Source organism: Anser brachyrhynchus, assembly GCF_964034855.1.
Source record: "Anser brachyrhynchus genome assembly, chromosome: 16".
Classification (NCBI taxonomy): domain Eukaryota; kingdom Metazoa; phylum Chordata; class Aves; order Anseriformes; family Anatidae; genus Anser; species Anser brachyrhynchus.
Genome location: NC_137734.1, coordinates 6393623 through 6412707, shown reverse-complemented (window position 1 = coordinate 6412707; position 19085 = coordinate 6393623). Strand labels below are relative to the sequence as shown.

Below are 19085 nucleotides of genomic sequence, written 5' to 3'. Positions count from 1 at the left end.
CAGTAGGTTTTTTTTTAATGTTAAATTTACAGATAATTTGCATAACTAATTTGTAAGACACAGTGTAAATGATGCTCAGCTGAAGTGACCATTTTGACAAGCAAGTGCAAACATTGTCAGAACATTGGCAGATCTGCTTTGGACAAGACTGGGTTTGACAGCTTTTTCTGTGTGCATCTGGGTTTTCTTGGGGGGGAAGCAAGGGGGAAGTGCTTCTTGTTTCCCTTTCTTTTTGATATGGGCTACTTAGGAATGTTGCATAATAATAATCCAATTTTTAAATTTTCTACCTAGCTCTGTAGTTGAAGGTACTAAAAAAAATAGCGTGCAAACCAGAAAGACATTTGTTTTGTGCTTGTTGTGCCCAATGCCATTTAAACAAATGCAAGACCATTGTGAAGCATGCAATGCTCTCCACCATCTGACATAATAATTTAGCTCCAGTTAAAGGTGATGACTTCAAGAGAGCTTGCAAGATGCCTTAACCCAGTGATAGGTATGGATGATGTGGATTGGGAGCGAGAGAATGAATATTTTAAAATTAAAGGAATACTCAAAGTAATTCTTATTTCATCTTAGAATGAAAATGGTAAAATTGGAGGATTTACATGGCTTGATTTTTGGAGTTTTTAAATGCTCACAACTTAAATATAAAACACGGAAACTCAGGTGTTCGTCATTTTAGTGTTTGTCTAGGCCTATAGATCTTTTTCTTAACTTCAATCCTTCTTATGCGTCACTCAGTTTGGGCAGAGTCTTTTCCTGTCAGCTTTAGCTCGTGTTAGCTCTCATGCAGCCCAGTGCTCCCAGCCTCTGGTGGGAACCTTTCCTATAGGACTGAAGTGTGCTGGAAAGCTGGAATGTCAAAAGGTGAATCCCAACACACATCTGCTTGCACTGATGTAAAATGAGCCCCAGAGAAATATTACTTTATTTATATCTAAATACATATTATATATAATTTAAAAATAGAATGCAAGTTAGGATTGGACATTTAATGCTAAGTAGCATGTTGGGGATTTAGAGGATCAGAAAAACGTGATTTTCTCATTCTTGTACTGCACAATTAGTGTGATGTCCCCAGGTCTAGTGGCTTTTTAAGGCCAAAATGTACAAAAGATGAGAGGGTGCAGAAGCAGATTTTCTGTTGACTTCTGTAATAATTTCACCTGTGGACCATTATTTATCATTGTTCATCTTGATGATCTGCATCTGCTTTAATAAAAAGAATATTTAAGAAACTGTTAGAAAGCTAACTCAATTTTTTTTTAATGCATTATGTAATTAAATCTTCATTGAGATTTGAGAACTGTGCAACCACAAAAGAATTAAAAAAACAAAAACAAGAGTGATCATATCTTTGTATCTAGAAGCATATTCAGGATAAATTTGCATGCAGAAAGAAAAACGTATGGTCAGTTAAGTATGAGACCATTAAAAAAAACCAACAAAACTATCCCAAAGGCCTGTCCTGCAAATATTAACAGGTGGGTAGGATTACAGAAGTGAATAGCTCCCTTACATACAATAAGATTTCTCTGCCACGTAGTTTAGACATACGCACCTGCAAAATTAAAGCCTGAATGTTCCAAGTCTCTTTCAGCCACGTTAGGAATGAGAAAAGAAAGGAGCTAAATTATGTTTGGTTAACCTGGTACTTTTTCAGGGCATTAAACACAAAGTGGACGTGACCTGACTCTGACTGGATGAGCTTTTCCTAGCTTATTTCTTAATGACGTATTTTGGGGATAGCCAAGCCGTGGTTCACGAGTTCATGCAGTTCACAAGCGGTTTGGGCTGCGGCTGGAGCACGTGAGCAGCCTCATCCCACAGGCACCAGTGGGAGTCTGCAGCTCCATCTCCTTCTGCCTCTCCACCGTTAACTTCTGCCCCATGAAAATCTCAGCAAGTGGTTCAGGCTCAAAAATACCAGCTTTCATATTCTAACACTAGGTTTTACTGGTATGCATATATGAATGTGCCTTGCCGATTGACGTGCACTTACAAACGTGAAATCTCACCACCAGTGCTCTTGATTTCCACCGGACTATGTGGACTGTTAGTCCTCTTCCCACTGAGTAAGGTATCCAGAAATGAAAATACTAAATCGTTAGTTTTGTCGCAGAGCTAATTTGTGATAGAGGTTTTATCTAAAACCTCTAAACCATTTATCTGCAGATCTACGTTTCAATACGTGGAGACAACCCTGGATTTCCAGTAATACTTTTTTTGCATGTATTGAGTTTGCAGAAGAGCAATCTTTCTCTTCTCTAATCGTTCACTGAGAAATGAGGGAAACCCACCCCCCATCCTGAATGCGAGTTATCTTGTATTTTTGCTAATGTATATAATTACTGATGTGGGTGTTCCCACATCTTAGAATGGAAAAAGTGCTTGCCAAGATTGAAAAACCGTAGTAAGCAATATAAATGATTTCTCTCACACACCAGCATTTCTTGCTGAGACAAGTGAACTGGAACTGTGTTTAAAACCATATAATTATACTCCTATATATCATTTATTAAATCAGATTCCCCCACCCTCTCTTCTTTCAAGTCACTTCTGAAAATGCTTTTCTTCCAAGAGGCCTGCTAGCTGGGGTCCTCCCCTTGTAAGAAGTCTTTCCAAACAATGAAAACAAACAAAAATGTAAACAGCACGTCAAGGCGCCGCATGTGACAAGTCCCTGTACCATCACTGCTCTTTGCTTAAATCTTTGCTCCAGCTTCACTTTCACTGCTGTCTGCAGATAGGAGCTATTTTCTGCTTGGGGTCTACCCCAGATGTCCGAGGGTTGCACGGAGCATTTTGATCATCCAGCCTGGCTTTGTCCACGACATGGGCTGTACAATTTCATCTCCCTGTTCCACAGTGCGGGACTGGGCTGGAACTGCCTGTTCAGATGGTCCATGTGCTGTAGAAAGATGTCTGGATTTCCTTATTTCACACTCATTTCTGTGCTGTTTAAAATATAAAGAAGCTGACCTAGTGTTTTCACACCCATGAAACAGAAGGACTAATGAACAATTTTCCAAAGAACACAGATTGTATATGCAAAGGTCCAGTATGCAAATCCTGACTTGTTTATGCCTCGGGTTGTGCATACAAAAAGCTGTTTAACTTTGAGCCAATATATCTTTCTTTCCAGCACCCACACCTCACTCAACCCACCTCCTCTGAGAAAGCCTGGGGAAAAGACTTTATACCATGCTCCAAAGGGCTGGGGAGTATGGCTGTGTTGGACAAAGGGACCATCTGAATATGAATTGGTCCCTGCAATGAAATCCCTTGCAGTTATAACCAAAGTGGAGGTTCTGGCCTGTTGGCTTGTTAGGAGGGTCCTGCCTGTCATGAAGCTTGGAGTTGGTGCAGGCATGTGGGGACTGGGACCACTGCTGTTGAGTTTGTGGTGTAGGTGGGATCGCTCACATTCTTAGAAAAGCTTTCCCCAGTGCGTATTAAACTGCGGTGGCATCTTTGGGACTTTCAATCACAGTTTGAGAGTCTAAGGACTTGGAGGCTCGTTCTTACCTTGGCAAACATGGGGCTGTGTTGAGACCCCTGCATGGCAGATCATGGAGGCCGGACAAAGGGTTTTTTTCATGTTGAAGTACTAATCCACATGAGCAATAGCTGCTAGTGTGGCACTGCAGTTTTCTCTTATTAGGCTCATTTTATCTTTGGTCATTGTTAGTAACTGTCACTGAGACAGGAAAATTGTATATTAAAGGTTCAGTACGTAAAGGGAAGAGATACCTATACAACTCACTGGTGTGGGTGCGTGATGAAGAGGCGTTAAACTTCAGTCTAATTTTCCCATCAACCTTTTTTTAGTTATTTTTTTGTCCTCTCTTCAATCTATTCAATCTATTTTTAACTTCTGATTTTTTTTCTATCACCCTTTTCTATTACTCCTTTTCTGGTCAATGTTTCTGAAGTGTTGTTATGCAATGTTCTGGTTCTGGTCAAACTCTCCAGCCATGTACTATGAGACTACAGCTCCATCAGTTCCCATGTACTGCTGTATCCAAGATGCTTAACTTGTAACACAAGTGTTTAAGAAGATGTATTTTATATTGGTTTCTTTGGGATTTAATTAAATTTCTTAACGAATCTTTTTTGTACTAGCCAAGTTACCATGTGTTTTAACAAAATGCAATATGAAATAGAACAAAAAACATTATTTGAAAGAAGATGCTGAGAAGTATGGGAGTTATTTATGCTGATTGTTATTTAGTGAATACTTGAAAACTGTCACGTTTGGGACTATTCTTATTAAGAAAGTATTCATTCTCAAGAAAAAAAAAGGTACAAACCATGCAAAATATAAAGAAAACAAACTCAGCTATAAGAAAAACAAATGTACTGGGTACCTACCATGATCAAAAATCTGCTGAATTTACCGCAACGTCTGTCATAGGAAAAATTGTAACATATTGTTCTTTTATTGTGTTTTATGCCTTTTATTAGCTTGCAAATCTAATTAGGAAACCAATTGGCACACAGTATGCAATGACGGAAGCAGTACCACCTATTCTTGTGGCAGCTTTGGTTTTGCTTTATGGGTGGTCTTTGTTCTTAAAGGCTTATATGAATACCACATATTAGCTGAGCTGGTTCTCCCTTGATGTCTGTGTTGTATTGTACACATGTTGTCACTGTTTGACACTTAAACAATCCAGATTCTTACCCAGCCCATATTTAGTGCCATAATAAACTTCTGAGCATATGTTTTTGAGAGCAACAGTAACATTCATCACTGCAATGTGACATATAAATAAGCACTACTGGAGAGCGTACATGCCTTCAGAGGGCAGAGCTGGACTGGAAGGTGTGTGCTGAAGGGATGTGGCCATCATCTGCAATGTCCTTACTGGGCCTTTTTCTTTGCCTTGTCTCAGTAAATCAAAGCATTTATTGAAGTGACCTACAAAATTCACCCCGTACATGTGAAAAACACACATTGTTACAGAACTTTTTTAGTGAAACATTTCCTGTTTGGGGCTTTGGCCTGACAAACAGTGGATGTAAGGCATAAACCATTCCTCTTCTCTCATCTAGTTTGTTCTCTCTTGCAGTGGGGAGCTCCTCTGAGGCCCGGTCCGAAGCACCGGTCTGGTAGACACGAGGTACCAACGCTTCCTGCTCCTGTGAGTCTCCTTCTGTTGTTTTTGCAAAATTCCTGTGCTTGTATGGTTTTGTTTTGGCAGAGGATTTTTTTTTCTTTTTGAGGTGGCTTTGGGAGAAATGAAGAGGGAGTTGCAGATGAAGGGCTTCAGGATTTGACTTGTCCCTTGTTCTCTCTGAGCAAGACCAGAGGCTTACAAAGACTAAGGATAGTACAACAGATTTAAAGCATAGTCATATCCTGTCTTAGTTGGGTAAACACATTCTGATTCAATGAGAGCTTTGTCTGAACAAGGACAGAAAAGTTGGGCTCTGAACAAGGAAATAATTTATATAAGTCTTAACGAATATTTAATATGGAGCATTAATTATAAAAAGAGGAGTATATATTTTGATGTCCTGCCTCTGAGTGACAGATCACTTAGTGTCTTCTTGGCCTGAGGAAGACCACCAGCTTACTAATTACTCATGTATATCAATCCAGTGACAGTGTCCTGTTATACCAGTAGCTCTTTAAAGGAACAGGTATAGATGAAAAAGGGAAGATATGTTGAAAACTGAAATTATATAAGAATTATCTGCCTTTATTGCTTTGGTTAATACTTGAATTTTCTATCGATTGACATTGCTGAACATACGCAGAGATTTCCAAGTGCCGGATGTTTGTTACATAAGCACAAGTATTAAAATAATATTACTATAGGTAAATGCAATAATCTTTGAGTTTTCTTGCACTGAAGTGACATTTCTTTGAGGGTAAGTGGCTTTCCTGAGGTAGCCTTTCTGCTCTGTACTTGCTGTTGTAAGTTCATCCACCCTCTTGGACCAGGTGAAAGGGGCCCCCTGCAAACTGTTCGTGTCTCCCATGAGGGGCCAACAGGGCAGCTCTGCAGCAAAGAGGCAGCACACACAGTGCAAGCTTCTACCACAGTGACAATGGGGGAAAAATAATGCAGCATGTTCCAGCCCTCAACAGCAGCTCATTCTATGAACTGAAACAGAAATAAGGGTGAAGCTACCAGGTGCTGTCACAATACCAGCAATGCATGTGCTGAAGACTGACTTTTATTTTTCTTGTAGCAATAACTGTGTGCATCAGCACTGAATCCTACTTGGAAAGTGAGATTCATTCATATCTGACCTTGGTTTGAGTTTTACCCACTGTCCTCATTAGGAAAATGAAGTCTAGCACCTTGCACCCTTCTATCATCCCCAGAGCATAAGCATTTTGAATCTCCATCAAGGCCTGGACTTTCTGCCCTGATTTCATGCTCTGCATGTGCGTACAGTGTGTGAGAGAGCAGAGAACATTTGAGAATAAACCACATTAGCTCTGGAGGAGAGATTGTAAAGTTTTAATATTATGGTTGTCTAGTTTGATCTAGCATCTGGTCATTGAATTGTATCATTGCAAGAAACAGGAGAACAGCAGCATGACCATGAGGTATATTGTGTTACAGAATGAGGTTACATAGCACCAAAGCACCACCATATTTCAGTAACAAATGCAGCTTCTGGGGAGTTTTGTTATCATTGCATAAGCTTCACTGCTCCCTGGAAGATGACACTGATTCAGACAGAAAACACTAATTCAGTTCTTGCCAGCAGAGCCAATTGTCTCTTTGATTACATTAGACTGACAACTGGTTTTCAATGTCACTGTCAGCCGCAACTTCTCATACACGGGGCACTGGAGCATGAACGGGGCTCCCTTTATTTAATTATTTCTGCCTATTTCTGTATTTGTGAAGAAGGCAAATGTGAGACTGCCATCCAGCATATCAGAAAGCGTCAGGTGTTTGGATTACAAAACTTCAGCAGTGGCACCTGGCCTCCCTTTTAAAGGCAGGTCCCGAACGGGTGTGTCACCCGAGAATGAGCTTGAAACTTTTGTTTTGTCGGTTCCTGTTTATCGCATTAAATTATTTGCTGAACGACTATATTTATTTGGTAAATGAGATGTAACTGGAACACTGGATGCAAGCTGCCCACTGCAGGCACTTGCTGTATAAAATTTCCCTGGCTTTGGTGGGTGGTGTTTGGGCATGCCAGCCTTGTGGTCCGTTCATTCCCGAGTCTGGATGAGCACAAAGCCCAGGGAATATCTGTGCCGGCACACGGTGCGGATCCAGATGTGGTGGTGCTGAGGGGACGATGCAGGCTGCGAGGTGCCTCGGTAGGCTTTGGGATGTGCTCGTCTCAACCAGCACGGGCAGCCACCAGGGATCTCTCTGATCCAACCACACTTGGATGGTGCTGGGCTGTCTCCACCTTCCCCCCTTGCACATAGACCACGGGCTGTCGAGGTACAGCCTGGCCACGAGCTGTCCGCCATGCTCTCTGAGCTTTCACTCAGGCCGTGATTTGATGCATTTTATGGAGCCCGGGACTCCCAATGGTGCTCTAGTGCTGTGCTCACGTACAAGTGTCTAAAGCTACAGCGGGTGGCCAGCCCCTCTGCCCCCAGCACATGCCAGCCCCTGCAAGTGGGATCTGGGGACCGGGGGGCTGCTGGAGGTTCAGGAGCAGGCTGCAGGGCTTGGACTCTTTGTGCAAATTTTCCTGTTCCCTCTCAGCAGAGAAAGGATTAAAGGTGGTGTGGGGCAGGGACATTTTTTTGTTTGTTTCAAATCTTTTCATTCTCCTTCTCTTGAATGGAGTATGGGTGGGTTTGCTTTTTGTTTTGTTTTAATGTTTTCTTCCCTGTAAGGGTTATAAATGTTTTTTTTTTTTTAAATACAGCTGATTTTTTTCACTAAATATAGTTTCTTGAAGACCTGTGGGCTTAAGCAAAACAAGAGATTGACAATAAAATCAAGAGAAGTATCAGCAATGAAGGTTGCTCTGCCAAATAATATGCTATTAAAATACTATTTTTGAATGAGTTTTATGTACTATTCCTGGTGTATTAGAAATACCCCAGGAGGTCTTAGAAATGAGTTGGTGATCAAAGAGGGAGCTCCACGAGCTTACAGTAGCTCTGTGAAATGTAGCCCCATTAAACGGCTGCTGCCAACTCTGCGTGATTCTTCCATGCCTGCAGAATAAGAGATTTATGTTCTTCATAAACGTGTATCCTATTTCTGAATCCTCTTCTACTGCTCCCATTGCCCAAAAGCCAAACAAAGCTAACCTCCTCCAGGTCCCAGAGTGAAAAAATGCAAACACACTGCATTTAAAAGTAGATTTAGCAACTCCAAAGTGGGCGATTTGGTTCCACCCATCAAACCTGAGTTCTCTGATCTAAAGTCAGATGGGTGCTACTCCTAGCGAGATGTGTGCCAAATCTAATTAAGCTTTGCATAATGTGCATCTTGGGTGATTTGATTTATTAGCTTTGTTTGAAGAAAGTAATAATAAAAAAAGAAAATGGCTTTGGTAATAAGCCGTTTGAATTCCCTGTGCAAGTAGGCACAGTCCCTCCTGGATCTCACTGCAATGCTCACGGGGTGTGCAGGTTCCCTCTCAGCAGCCTGGTGCAGTGCTGGGGCTGGGGTCCCACTCCTTCGCTCTCCTGGCTTTTGCCTTGGTGTAGGTATGCAGGTGGTCCCCGTGTCTAATGATTTCCTTTCTCACCGCCACCGTACCCAACAGGAATTCTCACGTTTCTCCGTTTGTACCAGTGGAAGTTATGCAGAGAAGGACTGGAGATGGCTGTAGTGTGCAGCACAGAGGCCTACATTAGCACTAAATGCTGGGATTTGCAACTGGAAAAGTAGTTCCAGACCCTGTGCTAGTGCAGCAAGGTTGCTTTTGATACCTAAGGTAGCTCTTAGCTATCTCGTTATTAATTTGAGGTGTGCAGTGCAGGCATGTCCTGTGGCTTAGATCCTCAACAACCCCAGTCCTATCGATTCTGGTGGGCCAAGTTATGGCGGTTGGCCATGGCGCTATCTCATATCCTGTAGCGTTCCTGAAGCTGGGTTCTCGCTTGCCATCCTAATACTGGCCTGTCTGTCTTGTCTTTGATGTCTTGTGCTCTGTGGGTTATGGAGGAGTGTTTCCTGCAGGGCTCCCGATAAGGCTACCTCTAATTCCAGCAAGGAGAGTCTCAGGGAGACCTTCTGGTCCCTTTGCTTCCTTCATCCCCTAAAGCATCATCTCGTGGGTCTATTGCAGCATGACCCAACTCGAATCTGCATTTGTAAACATCAACATTGCAGTGCTGGTGTTCATTGCACAGCAGGGAAAGATTTACTGGAAAGTGGCACGCACTGAAAATTTATAGATGCTACTTGAGTGGCTGCAATAGCTTTGCCCTGGGATCAGATGGAAAAACAATTGCCTTGGGGTCAGATCAGCAGTGATATTTCAGCATATAACTTCCAGTAATTTGAATGTGAATAAGGGGCTAATAGGTCTGGGTTTCCGGAAATTAGAACCTCTCTTCCCCGTCCTACTCTTTAACTGCAGTAGGCACAAAACCATGACCAAGCGCTGAGCATCTGCAGTTTCTGCTCAGTGGCTATGAATTACTTCCAGAGAAAATGTCTGAAATTTTTATTTGGCATTGACAGTGGGAACAAGAGCTTTGAGGACTATCAGTTCACAGGGCTGTTGTGTTATCCTAGGGTACCAATAATGAATTGAAGAATAATGGATTCTAGGAATGTTCCTATTACCCCACAAAGGGAAACAATGTCCGTTTGTCCTCACTAGTTCCGGGATGATCTCTTCTAAAACCTTTCAGGTTATTGCTGTTTACAACTTAGAAATTGGGAATTAGATGTAGAGCCTGATTTGGTTTTAGCTGGTCACAGGATGTCTTGGTATTTTATATTTGGTGATTATTGGGATATACAACCCATGTGTAAGTGCCAATGTGTCTCTTCAGCACTATTTCATGCTACTGTGAAACAAGGCACATGATAGGAACATGCCTGCATGATCTGATGAAATATTTCTTTTTTTTTTTTTTCATTTGTTAAACACATGTGGCATATCACTTATTTTGGAGAATATCCATAGAGTAGAAATGATTAAATGCGAGTTATTTTTTGCTATGCAGTTCTTTCTGTTAGAAAAATCAGATGTGATTATACTAAAATAAATAAATAAATAAAAATCAAGCTCTGAAATGCTTTACTAGCTTTAATGAGAGTAATTCCTTTTTTTTCTTTGTAAAAAAGAATCCATTTTCTTTCCACTGAAATGAGTGAAGAGAAATACACGGATTAATAGCAATTTTTTGACATAACTTGAGTGTTTTGGGTTTTTACTGTTTTGGTCAAACATACAGCTGAACTTTGCAGCAGAAACATTCACCTAACATACTGATATTAAGCAGATATCAGTAAATATTGTGAAAAACACTGAATACATCAACATTCTCACCATAATAGTATTTCACTACAGCCAGGCACCAGGAACAAGTTGTGCAGCCTGTTGTGTATAATCAATATGCCTTGAATATTAAATATGAATATATTCAAAATTTACTTAAAGACCATTAATACCACCCAGAACTTACCCAGATATTAATTTTCAAATAACGTACCTGGTGAAGGGGCAGGGAGGAACTGGGAAGGAGTTGTGAAAATATTTTGCCAGTAGTTTTTTGACAGAGATGCAAAATGGGTCAAAGCAATGTTTCATTATGAAAAATTCCCATTCTGGTGCAGCTAGCCCCTAAATGAAAGTTTGGCACAGAAATGCAGAAGGCGCATTTGCTTTCCAGAGGGTCACTGCTTTGTGACAGTGACCATTTACCTGCTCCAGCTGTACAATGATTCTGGCATACAGGGGAAAATCACAGAAGGAGCCTGGGGAGAGTGAGAAGGTTTTCTGTAGTTGTGGTAATGAGCAGAAGGGTCTTGGGTAGGCGTCTTTGCAATTATGGGGTCTCCTTTGTCCTTAGAAAACACAGTGACGAAGTGAAAGCTCCTGTCCTCATCTCCTCGATTTAACCCCAAGACAGAAGCTGGGATTTTCAAAGGCACCTGAGAGTGTGAGTGCTCCGCTCCCATTGAATTTTAATAGGTTTTGAATGCTTGACTCCTTCAGGCTTCTCTGCAAACCTCAGCTTTGGTTCATCTGCCTGCTTAGGGGCTTGACTAATAAGGTTTTAACCCAAGGGGCAAAACCTCTTTCATGCAAGTCAGGCGCTCTCTTCCAAAAAGCTGTGTGTATGCAGGGAATCTGCACCCTTCGTGTGCGTGGAGAGGGGCCTATGGAGGGGCCAAGGGAAGAGGAGTTTATTTTTAAACTGGTTTTACTGAGTTCCAGACAGCGCTGCGCACCGCCTCTGCTGACTCTGCAGGCTTCTCTGCGCTGGGCTCCATCTGACAGTGACTCAGAGGCAGCAAGAGAGCGATTACGGCTCCTGGCTCTAACGTTGAGTCTGTTGGGAGGAGGAGGATAATTCATTAATTTATTTGGGACACTGGATGGTTTCCTCGCTGTCTGCAACAACTGGGTGTGAGCAACCCCAGCTCCAGCTGCTGGCAGACGGGTTTTGCAGAGGCAACACAACGTTCCCTCCCCAGCGCTGCCGGCCGGAGCAGCACGGCAGCCAAGGCGGACAGGGGGCTTGGGGAGCTCGGCGTTCAGTCCTCACAATGCTCATGTGTTCGGTAGTGAGAGATTGCTTTCAATGCCTGCTAGGGGAGTTTGCCATAGCACAAAGTCTTTTCCTTTCCCCTGGAAATGGTAGCGTCTCCGTGGCAGTGCCGTTTGGCTGGGCAGGGATTTGTTTGGGAGCATGAAGGGTAACCAGCTCCCATGGGCTTAGGGGCTTCGCCAGCCTTGTGCTGAGCTGGTGCCAGCTGGTTCCACTGAAGCCAATGGACATGTCCCTGAGGCTACATATCAACTGATGAGTCAAAGACTCAGAAAATTGTAGGCATGTATTTCTTCTGTTAGCACGAATCAGGAGCGGCTCCATTACAGAACGTGCTATGGTGCTGGAGACAACAGGGAAGCTTACTAGTGTTTTTAAAATGAGTAAGATTTCCCCGAGTGCCAAGTGTAATCAATTATTAAAATTATTTTTTAAAAAAAAATATCCATTTCTCACAAAGGTGATTCTCCATCCTGACCACAGTTTAATCTTTGCACCTCAGCTCCCTCTGAAGGAGCCACAGAGCTGTGAATGCAATGCCACCGGAGGAAGGGCTGGGCTGGTCTACCCTACCCTACCCTACCCTACCCTACCCTACCCTACCCTACCCTACCCTACCCTACCCTACCCTACCCTACCCTACCCTACCCTACCCTGCCATTTCATATCTGCAGCTGCAGAAACAGCATTTCATTTCCTACTCTCTGAGCTGCAATTACCATAAATTGAAATCTACCTACATATGCATTATTTAAAGGTAAATGTCAGAGGGTCAATATCCTGACGGGGAATTTTGCATGCTGCCGTAAAATAAATATTTACTAGTAATGACAGTAATAATACATTAATCTTCTGTTCGGTTTCTAAATGTTTGCTCTAATAAAATAATAATAATAGAAAAGTAAAATCTCCATTCCTCTATGGTGCAAGGACAAAATATGAAATATGCATTCCAAACACTGTGATTAAGTTAACAAATGATGTTTTGCTAGAGAATTAGGAGACGTGATTTTCAAAGACTTCTATGGAGTTTGTTTTGCCATTAGTCTTAATCTCTGCAGGATGTGGTAAAGAAGATTAGTTTTGGCAGTTTAATACTTACAAAGAAAAATATTTTGCAAAATCTATCACAACTAGACAATACTTAAAACGTTTTATTTACCAAAGGCCATTTTTTCAAACGTGGTCAGTGTCCATTACAACACACTCTTCCCAGAGCTCTCTGTAGCCGCAGCTGAGATTAGCTGTTTGGGTCGCGTGTTAATATTTTGGACGTGATTGAGAATGTAGCGTTGCAGCATTGTGTTGCAGCAGGAAAACCAGCCCCCAGAAATTGCAGATACAGAGATATGTGTTGGCTCCAAAGTCCATTTTTTAATCTTGATTTCAAGAAGTACTGAATGGAAAATTACTTTAGGGCTATGCATTTTAAATGCTTGGCTACCAAGTAGGAAATTTTAAAAGCATCTGAGTAATTTCTGAACATAATCCCACTCACTTTTACATGAGACTGGTCCTGAGAATTTTTGGGAGAGACTCTTCAAATCCACTTTAGGTGGTTAAAATAACTTTTTTCTATCTTGAGGAGCAAGATACGAAATGTTAAGAAGCTAGCGTGGTGGATCTGACAGTAATTGCTTCCGTTAAGTAGATGATTTTTAGCATCCTGTCAGCCCATCATTTGGTGGACCTCCTTGTGGAACAAGCCCTTCGTAAATGTGGGTTGAAAACCTGGTTTTAATTTGTGAGTCACCTTGAGTGGAGCTCAGGAGAGGCATTTTGACTACTGCAGGTGGCTGAAGCCCTGAGTCTGTCTCTCATCTGCAGTTATATTTTTGAAGTTTCACCAGCGTATTCCACAGCTGATTTTTTGGGTTGGAAACATGGTGAAAACATAAACACAACCTAGCGTCTCATCACTCCTTGGCTTGGACAGAAATTACATAATTGCACTTTTTGCTAGGAGGAACTATTTTGAAGTGATAATGGTTTTCTTAAAGAGACGCTGTGAAGATATGCATCAAATATTTATTTCCATAAAAAAATCCATCCTCAGCCATGAGATGAGCACCACCTTGGTTTATTAAAACTGAAAATGTCTTAATAATATGATTGACTAATGAGTTGTATGACCCTGCAAAGGGAAGATGGCAGCTATTCCCGAACTGCTCTGTAATTACAATCTGGGATGAGGGATTTGATCTTGCAGTCATGCAAAGGGAATTTTTTGAGTGTAATGAAGGTGGAGCCGAAGGTAGAATGATTTCAGTTAGCCGTAGGTTGGTATTTTGTCTTTTTTTTTAAGCTGTAAACCGGAATTTAATGCATCTAACCATAGACACCAAACTTGTAAATGGATTTAGACTCTGGTGCATGACTGTGGGTTTCCAACAATGTTCCAGGGATTTTTCAAAAACCAGACGCCTATTGGTATAGATTAATTTATGTCATTCACACATTAATTGTGGCACTTGTTCGTATCTCAGAAAAGCAGCATATTTCACAGGTGAAAAACACCAGTGAGTCCCTCCACCCTCTGTTGCCAGTGCCCATGCCTGCTCTGTCCTTAAAAAGCTGGGTACTCTAGACTGCAACAGCTGTTCCCTGAGGTCTAACCATCTGTCCTAGAAAGGTGACAGCCTTCCAAGTGAGATACCTGTGTGTCTGACAATTAATCACATGTCCTACTTCCTAAAGTGAAGTTCTGGCTATGAGCATATTTAAATAATTTGTGCATTGTTGTCTTCAGGTAGATATGTCCTACTATTCATCGGTAAGCAGAAGTTCAAAACCCCACTCAAAAAAAAAAAAACAAAAACGAAAAACAAAACTCCCACAGATTGAATGAGTCTTCCTCTGGATTGATACTTTTCGATCGTTTCTAGTGGGCTGGGTGCACTTCTTTATAAAACGTTTAAGCCTTCTCATTATAGGTTTGCCTTTTAAAATTATCTAAGTCCCTGCAGTCCTTCAGGTCTGCAGACCGCAAGCTGAAAGCCAGCGGTGTGCACACCTTATCTGCAGGGCTGCGTAGTCGAGCGCGCTGTATGTGTCTGTCTGTCCTTTCACCAACCACCCATTCACAGATATGAGGGGTCTGAAAACCTGATGAACTTCAGTGACTTTGTCAGAGGGATCCAAGCTAGCTCACGGGACCTTGGCGCTAGAGTTAGGAGGAAGCACCGTATTTCACTTTTCTGTTTCATAGCAAGAGAACTGTTTTTGTTTCCAAAGATCTGTATCAGGGAACTTGTCTTCCAAAGAGCGCCGCTTGTTACTGCAGCCACCTTTATTTAAGGTAAAGCCACAGCTCAGCAAAAGCTAAAGAAATTGCAATGGTTATTTTCTAAATTAGATTTTAAATGATGTTAAAATGTCAAATTTTAAATTTCTTGCAGGGTCTGGGACCAGAAATTGGCTTGCATTAATTGCTGGTTTTATTATTTCTGGACAATTTTAAATTTAGGAAAAGAATTAAGCCTGGTAAATTCAAAACTTTTTTTTTTTCCTAAAACATTTTTATCAACTGAAAAGTTGTGAAGAAGTTGAAATAAACATTTGGTTAGAACCAAAGTAAAGCAGTTTCTTTATTTTTGGACACTTCACATGTAAATATATGAAATTGCAGAACGAACAACTGCTTAGAAAAGAAATCAATTATTTCAGTAAGAGCCGAAATGAGAAGTTGGAGTTTTCAGGGAAGTATTTCTGTTTGTTTTGGTCTCTGAAGGGAACGCTTGGCTGAAACTGGCACAGAGGCACTGCTTCAGGTTTGCTGAGTGTGCAGCTTTAGCCTGAGCACTGTGGAAGGTTTTTCTGGCTGTTGGAGAGCCACGGAAAGCTCAGGAGAATTTTCATGTATGTTCATGCAAACGCTTTATCACTTTATTTTTGCTTGTCCCCCCAGATAGAATACTTTCACTACCTTACCAAACCAACATCATTTACACATCAAAACAATAATTCATTTTCAGCTTCAGCCCTTCATTAAAAAGATAAGTAGGGCTTAATTGGTATCTAGTGCCTGTGTAGCTATTCTGTACTAGAGAGGAGTTAAGTGGGGTTTCTCAGACAAGGGCCTTGGGCAAGCCCTCTGTCTGGGATGAATTTCTCCCCAATTAAACTCATTTGTTTTCACATTCACATAATGGCACCTGAGATATGGAATGTCTCAACCACTTCCTTCAGCTTTTTTCTGAGGGTGGGGAATTGTTTAAATCTGAGCTGCAAACTCATTACTGCTGAATATACCGTGCAAATAAATGTCCAATGTGCTGGAGGATTATCTGATTAAAGAGGTTAAATTATCCTCTTATTACTTTAATAGTTTATCTTTTCTGAGGTTCAGGTAGAATGATGTTTTATTGAAGATATGCCAAGAGGTGGAGTTCTGCCCTGGATTATGTTTAGGGTAGAAGCTGAGTTTGAAGCTGAATCAGAGGTGCCAAATCTTATGACCTGTTCATGCCAGAGTAGGATTTAGGGTGGTGGGAATTGTGAAAGATTTGCCATCTCAAATGATTATGAGAAATGTTCCCTCCACGAAGAGCTCTGCTGCATCTGAGCTGGGACTGGTCTGACTCAGACAAAGAAGCCCGGACGGTTCAGATCAAAATTCCGAGGGATTTTGCTGAGGTGTTATAACAAAACCTACCTGCTAGGCTAGCTCGCTGCATTGCCTAGAACCAGGCAAAAAGCAGAGCTGTCATCTTATCTGAATTCTTTCATTTTTCTTTCTTTCTCTTTTTTTTTTTTTTAACCTCTATGTTTTCCATATTTTGGATTCCTGTAATTAAAAGTGAAGAGAGGAGACACGGGGCTGATCTGCACTGAAGCAGTTATGGCTGCTCTCAGTCTGACCAGTGGGCCAAGCTTTTATGGGCGCTTGGATGCCTAAATGATGCAGCAAACAGATGCCCACAGGTGGTGTCATCCCATTGGAAGCATGGTATTTTTGGAAATCCCAGGCAGATATTGTGTGGAAATCAAATATCTTTGAGATCTTTATTCTGCTTTTACTTTTGAGCCAGCTGCCTCCTTGCAGAGCTGCGAAAGGCAGCATCCTCTGCTGGAAGCCAAGACCGACAGCTCCTGGCCTCGCCTCTGTTATCGGCTCTCTGGGGAGGTCCGTGCGAGGTCAGGTGTGAAGCCCAGCTTTGGTGGTCATCTGCTCCAGGGGAACGCAGACCAGTGGCTGGGCACAGGGTAGAGCAAGTCTGGAGCCTGCCTAGGGGACGGGAGGAATTTCAGCCTGCTGAGCCCTTCATGCAGCTCCAAAAATGCAGCCCTGTGTGCATGGGGGACGGCAGCTCCTGCTGCTGTGCTGGGGCCACGGGGCTGCGTTGGCATCGGGGAGCCGGGAACATCACCCAAGACCCTCTCATATTTGCTCAGTTCCCTTTCACAGCCAAAACAAACAAACAAAAAGGATCATCCTGAGTCATGTTTGTATTGTGCTTTCAGACTTCTGGCTGGAAAAAAAATGTTAGAAGGATTTATATTATTACTCATAAATAAATACGCTGATGGGACACGGGATCTTCTTGCCCTCTTCTGCTGAAATCCTGCACATCAGGAAGCTCGATACAGAGCCTCTGTTCCACCAGGCCACAGATGTCCAGATGGAACAAGAGAAATAGCTCGATATATTTAAATACTGTCAAGAAGTTCATCTTTCTTCCAGTTTGGCATTCCTTGGCGTGTTAATAACCACAAGAATTAGAGATGGAAAGATGTAGTGTTGCAAGAACAGCAACATGGGTAGCTACGGAAAATTATCTCTGTCTCTGTCTGGCATCAGGAACGAGCAAAGAGGACACAACACGGCAGAAACTGAGCCTGCAGCTTCTGCGATCAGAGCCAATAAACAGTAGCATTTTCTGTATACCTCTGAAAGGCTCTGGTTGCACAGAGAACAGCGCGTGCTTCAAACCACGGTGCCGGATTTGTGTGGTCTAAATCTGTGCCCCAGCAAGATGAATCAGGCGGGGTGTCTTTTCCGTAGTGTTGCATCTGTAGTGGCTGCAACGTAATGTCTTGTAGCAAACTGCACCTTAAAAAAATATTAAAAAGAGCAACCATGCAGGCAAGAAGAAGCATCTGCATTTGCTAAACTGGATCTTTTTGTCAGGCATTGTGATCAGGCTGACAGTTAGCCCTGAGGAAAGTTATAAATTCTGCGCTGAATTGCGGTACAATCTTTCACCATGGCATTTCTGCCCTCTGGCCACGCTCTGGTTATCCATAATTGTGGCAGATAATGGTTTTTTATGGCTGGAAACATTCTTTGCAGGCACAGGGACAATAACCAGGGCTGAAAATGTAATTAAAGTGAATGGATGAACTTTCTTAAAGAAACAGTGTAGATTATTACTGGAGCTTAACACCCAAAAAGCCTGGGGCAAAATGGCAGCATCTGAAAAAACTTGTATAAATTTTAAATGTAGGCCAAGCTTCAAGGTGGATATTAGATTACAGAAGGAAAACTGAGACATTTGATGTAACAGATAACTAAAGGCTTAGATCATCTCCAGAAATATAAACTAATGTAACACATCTTTCTCTGTCAGTTGGAATATGTTGTTAGTGTTCAGTGGCACTTTGTTTTCTCAGACCTATGGAGGTTTGTTGCAGATTTTGTCCACTTTTGCGGCTGCAGAAGAATCTTCCTGAAAGAAAAAAAAAATCAGAGTAGAAAAGAGATTTGGTATCTCTTCTGTTTGTAATACCTATTTCATATCATAAAGTGCACCAGATTTATTTTACATAGCACCGTTAAAGGTCTGGAAAGCTGTGTTGTTTTTCTTTTTTTTTTTAATTGAACAGTTCCAAAAAGGCACAAATGAATAGGTAATAGCACATCTCTATTTATTACAACACTTCTGCAACTCTAAAAGCCAAATAAATCATAGCACAACACTCATCCATTCCTGTTTGTCTCCTCTCGGGGCCACATGAGTTACCTACAGGTAATTCCTTTTCCCAGATGGAGACATTTTCTCATGAGGCTGAAAGCTTCCCAGCTTCTTCAAAACATCATTGTTCTACACCTGCTGATGAGCAACATGAGATAATGCGTTAATTATTATTAACAAGGAGCTAATATTTCTGGGAGTATTAATTTAACCACTCATGAATGCAATCCAGATATGGCCAGCTGAGCCTTGGCTCCCGTATTTCCCGTGTCCCCCGTGCGGAGGTGACGCTGGGCTGGCACTGCGGGCGCTGTGGTGTGCTGGCTCTGCTCGCAGCAGGGACTCGTTGCGGGGCCTTTTCACATTGTCTTCCCGGGCTGCTCTTGGTTTGCATGCATGAAAACTAGCTGCAAAACTTAGGAGCGATCTGATTTTTTATCGCCTTCTATTTTTAGTACCCGACTCTATTCCCACAGCAGCATTCC

At 42.0% G+C, this 19085-nt stretch overlaps 1 protein-coding gene across 1 annotated transcript in view; it reads left to right on the top strand.

Annotated features, from left to right (window-relative positions):
• SPO11 (SPO11 initiator of meiotic double strand breaks) overlaps positions 1-19085 on the top strand; it is a 331434-nt gene that overhangs the window by 87424 nt on the left and 224925 nt on the right. Inside the window, exon 3 of the mRNA XM_080558213.1 lies at positions 5079-5150. The gene's annotated coding sequence lies outside the window, so the exon portion shown is untranslated. The remainder of the gene's footprint in view (positions 1-5078; positions 5151-19085) is intronic.